General features: G+C 44.7%; 1 protein-coding gene across 2 annotated transcripts in view; it reads right to left on the bottom strand.

Annotated features, from left to right (window-relative positions):
* SLC14A1 (solute carrier family 14 member 1 (Kidd blood group)) overlaps nucleotides 1-5,813 on the bottom strand; it is a 30,143-nt gene extending 24,330 nt beyond the window's left edge. For both annotated transcript variants that reach the window (XM_033164620.1, XM_033164621.1), the window contains exon 1: nucleotides 5,748-5,813. The gene's annotated coding sequence lies outside the window, so the exon portion shown is untranslated. The remainder of the gene's footprint in view (nucleotides 1-5,747) is intronic.
* Nucleotides 5,814-14,113: the final 8,300 nt, after the last annotated feature.

The following is a 14,113-nucleotide window of genomic DNA, read 5'->3' as shown; positions in this document are numbered from 1 at the left end:
TTTTTGGGTTAAGAACAGACCTCTGGAACAAATTAAGTTCGTAACCCAAGGTACCACTGTAGTTGTTTATTTCCTTGACATCTGATGAGAGAGCATTCCACAGGGCGGGCACCACTACCGAGAAGGCCCTCTGCCTGGTTCCCTGTAACCTGACTTCTTGCAGGGAGGGAACTGCCAGAAGGTCCTCAGAGCTGGACCTCAGTGTCGAGGCTGAATGATGGGGGGTGGAGACACTCCTTCAGGTATAATGGGCCAATCCTTCCTTCCTTCCTTTTCTCAAATTATCTCGCCAGTGGTTTGCGCTCTGCAGCCTTCCTTGGTGCCCACAGATCAATCAAAGGCTTGAGTAAGACATCAAAAAGTCACTCTTTCCACAAGGGGCTTATTCAAATCAGGAAGCACAGGCAGTCGGGGAGGCTGCAGAATGCTATAGAAATGTTTAATAGGGAAACAAGAGAGATACACAGTCCTCGGCCACCTCTCAACAAGAAAATAAGCTCATAACTGCATGCTAAAGAAATTCTGAAGTGCCATCAGAATGAGATAGGAAAAGGGAAGACTTTTACTTTGAGGGGGAAACTCTGGAGAAATCAGAGGACAAATTTCAGCGTAGCAGTAGCTGTACTTATCTACTACAAAAGGAAGAGGGATCAGTGAATGATGGGACCATCACTATTCCTCCACTGAAATACCTGGGACCACACTTTACTGTACCACTTAAGTTGGAAACAATCACAGCACAATCCTATACTTCTACTCAAAAGTCCTGTTGAGTTTAATGGGCCTCACTCCCAGAAAACTGGGTATAGGACGCCAGTCTTAATTGGCCTCTTTCTGTGGTAGATTGAAACAAGTTGGACCTACAACAAAATGTTCCACAGCATCATTGCCTTCCTACTGGAGTGTTCCAGTTCTTGGAGGCAGCTAACCAGCTTCGCCCTACTCCAGAATATTTCATGCTGCTCTAGTTTTTCATACTGCTGTGGTCTTGATTTCTGAAAGCAATGGTTTGGGCCTTACGTGTTCCTAAGTAGCACCCACTTTGCTTTGGAAGCTCTTATCCTTCATCATCATCATCATCATTCATTACCTACGTGGGTTTTGCTATGTACTGAGCCGAATCCTAGAACAATAGGATCCAGAATGCAGCAGTCTGATTCGTCCGCAGGAGTCACCCAATCCAGCTCCAGGTGGAAGTGAATCAGCAACCTGATTGGCCTACAGGAGTAGCCTGGAATTAGCCAATCACGTGGGGCCCATTGTGTAAATAATGTATATATAGCAGACGTTTTGGGGAAAGATTCATTCCTTGCTACCATGAGCTGAATGAACAGCATGAAATTCACACTTGACTCCGAGTATATTTCAGGTTTACTGCTTTACTCAGCACCATTGGCAACACGAGTAGGGGACAAGCGGTTTTCAGGATGTTGCTGAACTTCAGTTCCCAGCAGCCCTGGCCATTGATCATGCTGGCAGAGGCTGATGGAATGGCAGAGGCTGATGGGAATGGAAGTCCAACAACTTCTGGAGAGGATCATGGGTTAGCCATCCCTGATGAGAGAGAGAGAGAGAGAGAGAGAGAGAGAGAGAGAGAGAGAGAGAGAGATGGCCCTAATGCACACAATAGGGATCAGAAAAAGTTGTGAGTGATTTGTGTTGGAAATAGCCTGAGGTCGACCAGTTCATCATGTTTGTGCAAGACGATGGAGTAGAAACAGGGCAAGGAGAACATTTAAATGGCTTCCCCCAAATTCCCCACTCTGAAGGGTATTGAAATTGGGGTGGCCATTCTCTGGAGGAAAGGGAGAAGAAATTCTACAACCGTTTCTTGAAGGCAGGCCCCCATAAGTGTTGGGATCAGCCTAGCTCCCACCCCCTCCCGCATGCACCAGCCCACCAACCACAAGCTCCTGTGTTGCAACCTGGCCGCCATTTTGCATCCACCATAAGGCTCAAGCCCTAGCGGTTGCATCAGGGAACTGCAGGTAGAAATGGCAGGCAACACACAAAAACTGGGAGAGAATATTCAGGGAGCAGAAGGCAAAATGGCCATCTTTGTTCACAGGGGGACGAGTGAATAAGATTCTCACAAATGTTCTTGGGGGGAAATGCCTTCACAGAGAATCCAGCACTTCTCTTTCTGTTCGCTGAAAAGCAGAAATAGTCAGAGGGAAACCCAACATATGCAGAGTGCCTTTCCCCCAGGTCTTGAACAAAAACTAGTTACCACTTGCAGAGTCGAGACAGGGGAACGAGAACGTGCTTTTGTAAAGAACGTGGTGTACATTTCACGCCTTGCAGTTTACATAGGTATTCTTTGCTGCTAAGGTTAGGAGTACATTTTCAGCCGGGTAAGGGAAGTGTAAGTTTTCTTTCTTTCTTTGCCTGCAATGTGTGTTGACTTACTCAACGGAGCTGTTTGGTTTACCCAAGAGCAAAGTTTACATTTGTTCGCTCCTCTTTTCGGCACGCTGGTATTTTGAACTGTGCCCCCCCTCCCACCGAGGCTCTCAGGTCCCCTCACCCCCTGAAGTGCCCACAGGACTGAAATGTTGGAAAGGCTCCAGTGGGAAGAAAGGGGTTACTACAGTACAGAGCTGTAGCAACTCTCTAGAAGCATGTAGCTCTATTAGTGAACTGGTTCTGACAGATTGACAAAAAGCAATAAAAAAAAAATCTGTTTCACGTGCAGTTGTAAAGATATGGCGAAATAATATTATGCAGGAGGAAAGTCCTTGGTGCTTCTCAGATCACAGGCCTGATTCTGACAGGATCTTCTTGGTTTGAGCACAGAATAGTAGATTGAACCCAATCCCCCCAATGCAAGGCAGAATCACCCCCAGATTATCTCACTCGTCAGGCCACACAGCAGTCACAGGCAGCAGTTATGAGTTATTGGTCTCTGCAGCCACAGCAGGCGCTGTGATTGTCCAGTGGTTTGACTTCACCCCCAGAGGCGCACTCCATTGTCTCTCGAGACAGACGGATGCCAACAACTTGTGTGTGTGTGTGTGTGTGTGTGTGTGTGTGCTGAAGTACATTCTGAAGGCGGGGGTGCAAAATTCAACAATGTTTAATAATAATAATAATAATAATAATAATAATAATAATAATAATAATTTTTTTTTTATTTATACCCCGCCCTTCCCAGCCAAAAAACCGGGCTCAGGGCGGCTAACACCAATTAAAATCACAGCAAAAAAAACCAAACATAAACACAATCAATTTAAAATAACAAATTAAAATACAAATTTAAAAATTCAATATTAAAACTACAGTCTCATTTACAAATAACCCACCAATAAAGAATGAAGCATAAATATTAAACAGAAACCAACCCAAAGGCCAGGTGGAACAGCTCCGTCTTGCAGGCCCTGCGGAAAGATGCCAAATCCCGCAGGGCCCTGGTCTCTTGTGATAGAGTGTTCCACCAAGTCGGGGCCAATACTGAGAAGGCCCTGGCCCTAGTTTCCCTTGACTTATTGGGATAGCAACCCCCTATTCCGTTTTATTATAATATTTTATTTACACCCTGCTTTTCAGACACACAGCAGCGTAAAATCTCAAGGCTTAAAAAAAACCACCAAGCCCACAGAACAAGAAGCAAATGGAGGGGTGCCGATTTCTTCTCCCAGAAGGCTGCTCTGAATTGCAGTGTAACATCAATCCTGGAGTACTAAAAACATTGTCAAGAAGCTGTGTCTGTTGGGTGTCTGTGCGCTGTTGTTTCATTTTGTGTTCCAGCCTTCAAAATTCACCTTGAGCCCCAAACAATGAGTGGAAAATGCCTAATTTGCTTCCCGAGTCTGAAATTTCGTTTCCTAGTGAGATGGTTAGTGAGAGTTTTAACCCGTTATCTAGGGTTGTAGAGAAGTGACAACCAAGTTTGGTAATATAGGGCCAGCCGTACTATTAGGCAGACCCAGGAAGCTGATTTTGGGTGTTATGAAAGGGCCACAAATTCATTACGATCAGTGTTTGCATTGCCAGTGGGAGACGCGGTTGTGGGATCTTCTGCCGCAGCTGCCAAAATATTCTGCATCCTGGTTTGTGGGGGGCTGCAGGTGGGCAAGATCCTTAAATTGCTGCACTTGTCTTGAGCTCACCCTGGTTCGAGTCAAGCTGCTGAACTCATCATCTATCAAGAATGCCCATTTCTGGGAAGCAGATATCGGAACTATCTCTGTATGAATTACATTCCTCGTGGATTTGCCGCTTTTAATCTTCTAGTTGGGAGCTGGTTAAGTAGCTAAACGCCCAGAGGGCACAAACCGACACCAGTCTGCTGATATCCATTAAACATCTATCCCACTATAGCCCAAGAAATTTGACAATTAGTTCCACACCTCTTGACAAGTCAATCATCCGTTTCTGCTACTAGGATGAAATCTCTCCCAATTTTGTCAGCGCGAACGTCTTCGAAACAAGCAAACTGCCCATCGGTAAGGATTAAGCATGAATAAAAAGCACAAGGCGTCTTCATTACAAAGCACTTGCTGTCTGTTCCTGCCTCTTATCTCTTCCTGCTGGTTGTAGTTTGTCGGGGACGCTCTTAACTGACAGCAAGAAAGCCAGATAAGCAAGATGAGCGGAGCAAGCCAGACCATGTTTACTCAGAAATAGATCCCACTGAGTTCAATGGGGTTTACTCCCAAGTCAGTGTGCCTAGGATTGCAGTCACAGTCAGTCTGATGGTGGGACACCGTAAAGCAACAAAGACACCTGCCACAAGTGGTTGCTGTGGAATTAGGGTTGGTTTACAGTGCAAACCTATATGCATATCCTTGGAATTAAGTTTTACGCAGCGTAGACCCATTGAAATTAGTGGAGCGAACTTCATTGTGTTCATTCAATTCAACGAGTGCTCTGAGTAAAGTTGGCAACCGAATTCAGTTTAATGGGCCTTACTCCTAGGTAAGGAAGTGTGAATCTTTCCGTTCTGGTTTCTCATTTTTCCAGACTTGCATTCAGTTCTCCACATTTCCATGACAATTCGTATTTTTTTAAAAAAATAAATAAATCATGAAAATTCATTAGCATTTCTGTTCAAATTTCTTCATACGCATTTTTTTGCCGGCTATTCCCCTTAAAGGACACATTTACACAAAGCAATTTCCTCATTTGCAATGCATTATGGTATGCTATTTTCATTAATCAATGCCTGATTAGGCAGACCTTGCCCTAGCACATGCATTTGGGTAAATGCTGCATTGCAAAATTCAGAGAAGGGCCGATGTCGAAGGACAGCTCCGTTTCGGTTTGCTCCTTGTTTTGGAAAAAAAAAATGCAAAGCGTATTGAATTTCACCACAATCCCTACTGTCAAGTAAGTGGGCATACAGGGTTGTAGCCTGAGCCTGCGCTGGCGCATCTTAACTCATGTGTCCCACTGAATGACTGCCTAACTGTGTGCATTCTTAGCAGTTGCACAGTTGCATTCTAGTTTGCTTTATTTCCTTCTGGATTGTTAAAAAAGAAAAAAAAAACCTTTTTCCAGCAAGGTGTGTAGAATCAGATACTTCAGAGAGCCCCAAACTAGGAAAGTGCACTTTTAGGGTGACGAGATAAAAAAGGGGGGCGGCGCTGCGGAATTACTACAGCAAACTTACACCTGTTGAAATCCCCCCTTTGGAATCCAGCTGTTTAAAAGTGCAAGGATCTTATTTCTCTTCCACATCTGACCATGCCAGGCACCCTGGCATTCCCACACTGGCTTAAACAAGCAAAGAAGTCATCTCTTCTTACCTTGAGCAGCCGCCCGGCCAGGAAGCCTCCTTCTCTGCCAAGTTTTATCGCTTCGCAGAGAGCGTGCAGAGACAGCGATAGTGGGAGGGTGCCTGCACAGCATCGCTTTATATAGCCCACAGAAACTCCAAGCATGCCATAAGTCATCCAGGCAGTCTTTCTCCTCCCATTACACACACACATACACCTGGCTCTCTCCCAGGTGGTCTTAGGAGGAGAGCTTTTTGCCTTCTTCCCCTCCTCTTGGCGTTTTGATCAAGTTGCTTGGAACTACAAAGCATGCATCCCATTTTCTCCTTGAAGTTTCCTTGCCTTCCCCGTCTCCCCTCCTCTGTGCACCTACTTTTCTCTCCAGCAAAGCAATATTCAAATGTAAAATCTCTCTCTCTCTCTCTCTCTCTCTCTCTCTCTCTCTCTCTCTCAGAGCTAAGTACATGTTTTCTTTCAGGGAGTGCAAAACTGTGCCTGAATTGCACCTGCTAGATTTCTTTGAGTGGAAGGAACATAAATTTGCCATGCCGCATAATGAGGGAGAGAGACCAAGGAGGGTGGTCAGCCCTTTAATATTATATGAAATGTCGGAATACACTTCGTGGATCCGTTAAAGATCCGCGGTTATTTGTTTATTTTAATGGTTGTTAAGAACTACTTTTCGTATCCTTACACTTAAAAGTGAAAGTGAAAGTAAGAATGAAGAGTCATTTTGCCATTAGGATTACTCCGCCTTTAATTTGTAGTTCCAGTGGTGTTTCAAAGTTATCAATGGACGTTTATTCTGCTTCCCGCCTTTTTGGAGGGCAGCAACAGTGGTTTTATTGGTTAAAATATTGATCGTGATGTCATACCTGTTCCTAAATAAAAGGCTGAGGCTCCCCGCTTAGGCACGTTCTTTTACGTTGGTTCAGTTGAGGTTTAGTTCAGTCAAGTTTAGTTTAAGGGGTTTTTGGGAGCGGGCTGGACGGGCTGGATGGGTTTCTTTTAGTTAAGTTCAGTTTGCGGAAGATCTTTCGGTGAGGTTTTAGTTAGGCTTTTAGGTTTAGCCTAGGGCTAGATTTGCGGAAGATTTATCGGTCTAGTTTTATTTAGTTTAGTATCGCGGAAGATTGGGCGCGCAGGGACTGAGAGCTTAGGGAAACTTAGCTTAGGGCCAGAAAACGAGCCTACGCGGGTTTGGCCAAAGCCACTAAAGATAGATTCGGTGTCTGTCGTCATTTGGGGAAAAGGAACAAAGGTTTCAGGATTTTTTAATTTCTATCGGAACTTAGATAACATCCTTGGTTTGGTTTCCTTTATTATTAAATGATAGTGCAGGAGGTTACAAGTGGTTCCAGTTCAGATTCGAGGCATTCATTCGTTTTCGAGGCATCCATTTAGTTTTGAGGCATTCATTTACTCACGCACCTTCGGAGTCATTTTCCGTCTTACTCAGCTACCTTCAGATTGTGAGACTTGGCCGGCGCCCTTGCTCATAAGCACGCGGAACGCTGGCCGCTTTCCCCCCGCAACTGGTACCTCGTGCGTGGGTGGCTTAGACTCACGCACGGGGAGCTCCAGCACCGAACCCCGGCAATGAAACTCCTGCTCTGGAAAGTAGCAGTTGAACCAAGGGCTTCAAATTACAAGAAAGGAGATTCCGACTAAACACGTGGGGGAAACTTTCTGACTGTAAGAGCTGTTTGACAGTGGAACGGTCTCCCTCTGGAGGTTGTGGACTCTCCTTCCATGGAGGTTTTTAAGCAGAGGTTGGATGGCCATCTGTCATGGATGCTTTAGCTGAGCCTCCTGCGTTGGAGGGGGTTGGACTAGATGACCCTTGGTGTCCCTTCTACAATTCTTCGATTCTATGATTTATCAAAAGCTTCACAAACAAAGCACTGTCTGCCAAGACAAGTGGATGTACAGATGTTAAGTCTTGCATGGCGCCACAGTGGGGAAGATGTGGCTCTCTGGTTGTGGCTGAAGTTCAGTTCCCATCACCCCTGGCTATTGGACATGCTGGCTGGGGCCAATGGAAGTTGTAGTTCATTGGCATTTGGAGGGCTGCAGGATACACATTCCTGCTATATAGCCCACCGGGGGCAGAATGCTGGTCTTCCACCAGTCAGCATTTCCTCCATAGATTTTGGTCCTGTTACATCTTCCTTGTGCTCTCATCTTTTGGGTGTGTTGCACTATGGCAGGGGTCAGCAAACCTTTTTCAGCGGGGGGGGGGGGGGGGCAGTCCACTGTCCCTCAGACCTGGGGGGGTGGACTATATTTTGAAAAAAAATATGAACAAATTTCTATGCCCCACAAATCACCCAGATATTCATATAATAATAATAATTTGTTGTTCAGTCGTTCAGTCGTGTCCGACTCTTCGTGACCCCATGGACCAGAGCACGCCAGGCACGGCTATCCTTCACTGCCTCCCGCAGTTTGGCTAATAATAATAATAATAATAATAATAATAATAATAATAATATGTACCCCGCCCATCTGGCTGGGTTTCTCCAGCCACTTTGGGCGGCTTCCAACAAATATTAAAATACATTAAAATGTCACAGATTAAAAACTTCCCTAAACAGGGCTGCCTTCAGGTATTTTCTAAATGTCAGGTAGTTGTTTATCTCCTTGACCTCTGATGGGAGGGCGTTCCACAGGGCGGGGCGCCACTACCGAGAAGGCCCTCTGCCTGGTTCCCTGTAGCTTTGCTTCTCGCAGTGAGGGAACCGCCAGAAGGCCCTCGGCGCTGGATCTCAGTGTCCGGGCTTTCATTTTAAATAAAAGGACACATTCTACTCATGTAAAAAAACCAGGCAGGCCCCACAAATAACCCAAAGATGCATTTTAAATAAAAGGACACATTCTACTCATGCAAAAACATGCTGACTCCCGGACCATTCGTGGGCCGGATTTGTAAGGCGATTGGGCCGCATCCAGCCCCCAGTCTTTAGTTTGCCTACCCATGCACTATGGTGCCACGTAGACCAATGAGGCATGTTATGTCACAGAACAGGACATTATGCTGGAGAGCTTGTTAATCCTCTTACGGCAGACAGTAATTCTTTCGTCTCCCCAGCTCTGTAATTCTCGCTGTCCTTTCCTGCAAAACTTCCTTTTCTATAAAACAAATGACCTATATTTGAAGCGGGGAGGCCTAACACGGGGAGAAGCAATGCTGATGGGATTGCCGGCAACCGTTTTGTGCATGTTGAATTGACGTGCGATGGCTGATATGCGGGTTCTTTTGGACCTGGAAGAGGATAGAACGGGGTTGGAATGGGAAGGGTGGGCTTATGTGCGCTGGAAATGGACCCATGCAAAATGGTCTCCACTGGTAGAATATACCCTAGTTTTTTCAGCTTTTTCAAACTTGGGGTTCCCCTGTAGTCCAAACCTGAATTAGGGACCCTGTTTCTTAATTTTTTTCAAACCATACATTTGTTGGGCAGCAAGACTGCTCTTGTTATTCACCCATGGTCAGACCGTAGCCCAATATTGGGTCCTGACCCAGAACTTCAAGACCGATGCTTTAATACAGGAGTGAGGAACTTTTGGCTCTCCAAATGTTGCTGAACTACAACTCCCATCAGCCTCAGCAACCATGACCAGGGACCAGGAATGATGGGAGTTGCAGTTCACCAACATTTGGAGGGCCAAAGGTTCCCCACTTCTGCTCTTACGAGCCTACTCATTTATGCCTTGGATCAAAGGAACTTCAAGGGATAGCGCAGTCAGTAGAACACGAGACACTTAATCTCAGGGTTGTGGGTTCAAGTCCCACATTGGGCAAAGGATTCCCACCTTGCAGGGGGTTGGACCAGATGACCCTCATGGTCCCCTTCAACTCTACAATCCTATGATTCGATGATTCAAAGGAAGAATTCAACAAATACAAGAATTACAATTCATCAAGAACTCAATTGCCCTCAAGTGTGGATTCTGGGCCACAAGTGACTCCTTAAATAGCTCACATCATATGTCCAAGGACAGAATGTTTTAATAGAATGTTTTGATTTGCTGTTCACAAGGGCAAGAATAAAAAATTTACAGAAGGCAATGAAACTAAGCAAACAATAACATTAGCATATTTGAACGTGTTGAGGGACAATAAAACCTTAATCAGTCTCCATATCGATATCCGTGAAGCTGTCTTCCCCACCAGCGAAGCAATTTCACAACGAAGCTGAATGCTCAGAGGTGCAGGATAGGCAGACTACAAATAAAGAAATTTATGGAATTTGGTCCCACAAGAAATGGTGACGGCCGCCAGCTCAGATGGCTTTGGAAGAGGATTAGACAAATTCACAGAGAAGGCTCTCAGAGCCTACCAGCCGCAACAGATATGTTCTAACTTAAAGTAAAACATCTCCAAGCCAACATTTCAATGCCGGCAACTTGAACAGAGGAACTTGCTGAAGAATGGAGGAACTTGACCTAGATGCCTGTCCCTTTAAGATCTTCAATCCCTCCACAGGGGGTGGTGGGGTGGTGGAGTCCAGCAAAGGGATGGAGCCTGGGAGGGTGATTTGACCCAGGGAACAGAAAAGCCTTCAGCTTCCTCTTGGACATCCTTGGAGCCAATTCCTCACGCAGAGCAAACATTGCTTGATCATGGAGTGTGGGCTTACCGTCGAAGCCAGAACTACCGGTATTTCTATTATGGAATTGATTTGAGAGAACCTCCCAATTAAACAGGAATTCGGAAGCAGGGGACTGCAGGGCAGTGACACCCCCAAACCATAAAGGGATTGGACAGTGGAAGTCTTCATCCGTAAATTGGCATAATTGGAGTGAAAGTAGTTCCAAACTTGAACACGTGGACTTTCTCATTTTAGAAACTAATCACGAGTCCCATCAAACCAGATGGCTCTGGGGCTGCAGATTAATTAACATGGAGCACAATGGTGTTATTGTTTGTGTGTGTGTCCTCTGAATGTTCCCTTGATCACATTATAGGTTGATCGCTAACTACTCAGAAATTCCCCAATACAGTACCTTTAAATCTGCAGCTGTAGTGGAAACCAAGGTAGCTGTTACTCCTTTCTCTCTTTCCCTCCCACCCCAGTCTTTTTTGACTGTACCCATCACACCGGAAGGAGGAGGATGTGCGGTTGGATTTGCAGAAGCAAGATGTAAAGATAGAAGAGAATCTTTGGGTTGTTAGCTGACAGGCCCCCTTGCACTGAATTGCATCATTTTGTTCCAGGCTGGCCCTACCATGGGGCAGAGTAAGTCGGCTGCCTTAGGCTACACAGGCTCTGGGGCAGGCAATGGTGGTTAGGTGGAGGACAGAGCTCTGTGTACATGCTATGGCCTACCCAGCACCCCTGAAGCTAGACGGTTGCTCTCGGGTCCCAGCGGAGGACATTGTCCTATTCCCAGTGTCAAAATAAGATTCAACTGCTGGTAGTCAAATTAGATTTTGGATGTGAAATTATGTGTGTGTGTGTGTGCATGCGCGATCTTTTTTCCTTGGGTACCAAAATCTCTTGGGTTGGCTTTGCTTGTGAAAATAATAACTCCATTGCTCCACCCCCATCGTTCTGCCCAGACACTGAGGTCCAGCGCTGAGGGCCTTCTGGCTGTTCCCTCCCTGCGAGAAGCGAAGTTACAGGGAACCAGGCAGAGGGCCTTCTCGGTAGTGGCACCCTCCCTGTGGAACATGCTCCCTCAGAACCTGGGGAGTGGTGGTGGGACAACAATGGGTGGTCAGAGGGAGAAGGCTGGGAGGAGGTGGAGGTGGAAACTGAAGAGGCAACAGGGTTTAGTGAGCAGGGAGAGTATGTGGCAGACTCCAGAGTCCAGAAGCAGAAGCAGGAGAGGAGATCTTTTTTAATGGTCAATAAAAGGATTTTATTTCCCCAGTATGGTTCCCCTTCATCACACACACAGCCCAACAAGACAATGACAAAAATCTACCAACAACATACAAATCAATATGGGTAACCTGATCCAAAACACCCGCCAACCCCACTCACACAGGAAACCAAAGATCACCACAGCCAAACACAAATGTACAATCACACCATACTCCAACTCCGACCTCTCTCACCACTAAAGGAGCACAAGCGAACAACAGAGAACTTACACAAACAACGCTGACATCGAACCCTACTCATATTAAGTAAAATAAAAACATCATCACCCCACCTATCTCCCCATCCCACCCACCTCTTCCCCCCTTTCTTCCTAATGTCTCAACAACAAAAACTGATTTGTAAAAACGTTATATGGAAAAATACGAGAGAGACATTGCACTACCTTTGTAAATCAAGAAAATCTTTAATAAAAATTTTAAAAGGGGGAGTGGGATATTTGGCCAAGCAAAAAACAGAACAAGAAGTCTGAGAAATTTTAAGTGAAGAAGAACCCTATTGGTTTGAACTCAGACAAGTTAGCTGCTTTGTAGCAAAAGATACAATTAAACAGCAAGTAAAAGAGAGTTTCATCTTGCGAAAGGCTGGACTGGATGAATACCAAGCTGGAATTAAGATTGCCGGAAGAAATAACAACAACCTCAGATATGCTGATGACACAACCTTGATGGCAGAAAGTGAGGAGGAATTAAAGAACCTTTTAATGAGGGTGAAAGAGGAGAGTGCAAAATATGGTCTGAAGCTCAACATAAAAAAAACAACTAAGATCATGGCCACTGGTCCCATCACCTCCTGGCAAATAGAAGGGGAAGAAATGGAGGCAGTGAGAGATTTTACTTTCTTGGGCTCCATGATCACTGCAGATGGTGACTGCAGTCATGAAATTAAAAGACGCCTGCTTCTTGGGAGGAAAGCAATGACAAACCTAGACAGCATCTTAAAAAGCAAAGACATCACCTTGCCGACAAAGGTCCGTATAGTTAAAGCTATGGTTTTCCCAGTAGTAATGTACGGAAGTGAGAGCTGGACCATAAAGAAGGCTGATCGCCGTAGAATTGATGCTTTTGAATTATGGTGCTGGAGGAGACTCTTGAGAGTCCCATGGACTGCAAGAAGATCAAACCTATCCATTCTCAAAGAAATCAGCCCTGAGTACTCACTAGAAGGACAGATCCTGAAGTTGAGGCTCCAGTACTTTGGCCACCTCATGAGAAGAGAAGAATCCCTAGAAAAGACCCTGATGTTGGGAAAGATGGAGGGCACAAGGAGAAGGGGACGACAGGGGATGAGATGGTTGGACAGTGTTCTCGAAGCGACTGGCATGGGTTTGGCCAAACTGCGGGAGGCAGTGAAGGATAGGCGTGCCTGGCGTGCTCTGGTCCATGGGGTCACGAAGAGTCGGACACGACTGAACGACTGAACAACAACAAAAAAGAGAGTTAATGTCATTTGGACATCTGAGTGCAGGTCATCATTTTAATGCCGAAGGACAGATCAGCCCGATTTACAAAATATTAACAGAATTAGATACATATATAAAGGATTTCCGAAATGTTAGGGAAAGGATTTTGGTTTTGATACAGACTCTATTAAATAGGAAAGAATATGGAAGAAGGTGCCTATGGCATCAGCCTCAGCAAAGATTCAAGAATCTACTCTTAAAATATTCTTTAAGTGGCACGACACACTTTAAACCAAATCTGTCCCCCTCAAATGCTGATGGTTTAAAAACACACAAAGCATTCCCAGTTATAGTGTCACTCAGTTGCAGCTTTGGGGGAGATGATGTTTCCTAGAAATTAATTTAATAGCAAAATAATAATGGACTCCATTTCCTTTGATTACTGGGAAGGGGCCACATTAAATGTGGTCTGGATAAAGAATTGTTTTAATATTTTCTGTTAGCTGCCGGGATGGTTCCATCAAGAAAGTGAAAATATTTAGGGAGATTAAATAAGCATTTATGGTGTAGTTAAATTTGGTCCATAGCTATTGCTCAAAATTGAACTAAGATTTGAAGGTACACTTGAAGACAGGGAAAATATTTGTTTTCAGCTACGTGGAAACAACGTTGAAAACGATGTTTCAATCCCTCCTCTGAAATATCTTTGGGAATTTTTGTAGCATTTCAGCTTTAAGTGAGAATATCATAAGACCTTGAGGAAAATATCCTGCCATTTATAAATAAGACAAATCTTTTTTAAAAATTGTTACCACCCGCCAACATCAATGATATACTAATAGCTTTTCCAGGGATTGCGAGTTAAATGATACAAATTTGCAATTTGTATGTGCGTATGTTTATTTTTTAAATTCTTTATATATTTTTTATTGATTATTATAATTTAACAAAGGGAAAAACATCTTAGTCCAACTGTTATTGTATGACATTACAAAATAAAATTTTACATACAACGTTATCCTGTCTGTATTTTGTCTTTTGTATCTTAATTAATCCCCTGTCAACAAAGGAAGGAAGGGGGGGGGAGAAAAAGAAAAAAGAGA

This window comes from Lacerta agilis, chromosome 11, assembly GCF_009819535.1.
Source record: "Lacerta agilis isolate rLacAgi1 chromosome 11, rLacAgi1.pri, whole genome shotgun sequence".
NCBI classification, from domain to species: Eukaryota; Metazoa; Chordata; class Lepidosauria; order Squamata; family Lacertidae; genus Lacerta; species Lacerta agilis.
The sequence above is the reverse complement of the archived record's forward strand: the minus strand, read 5'-3'. Positions and strand labels throughout refer to the sequence as shown.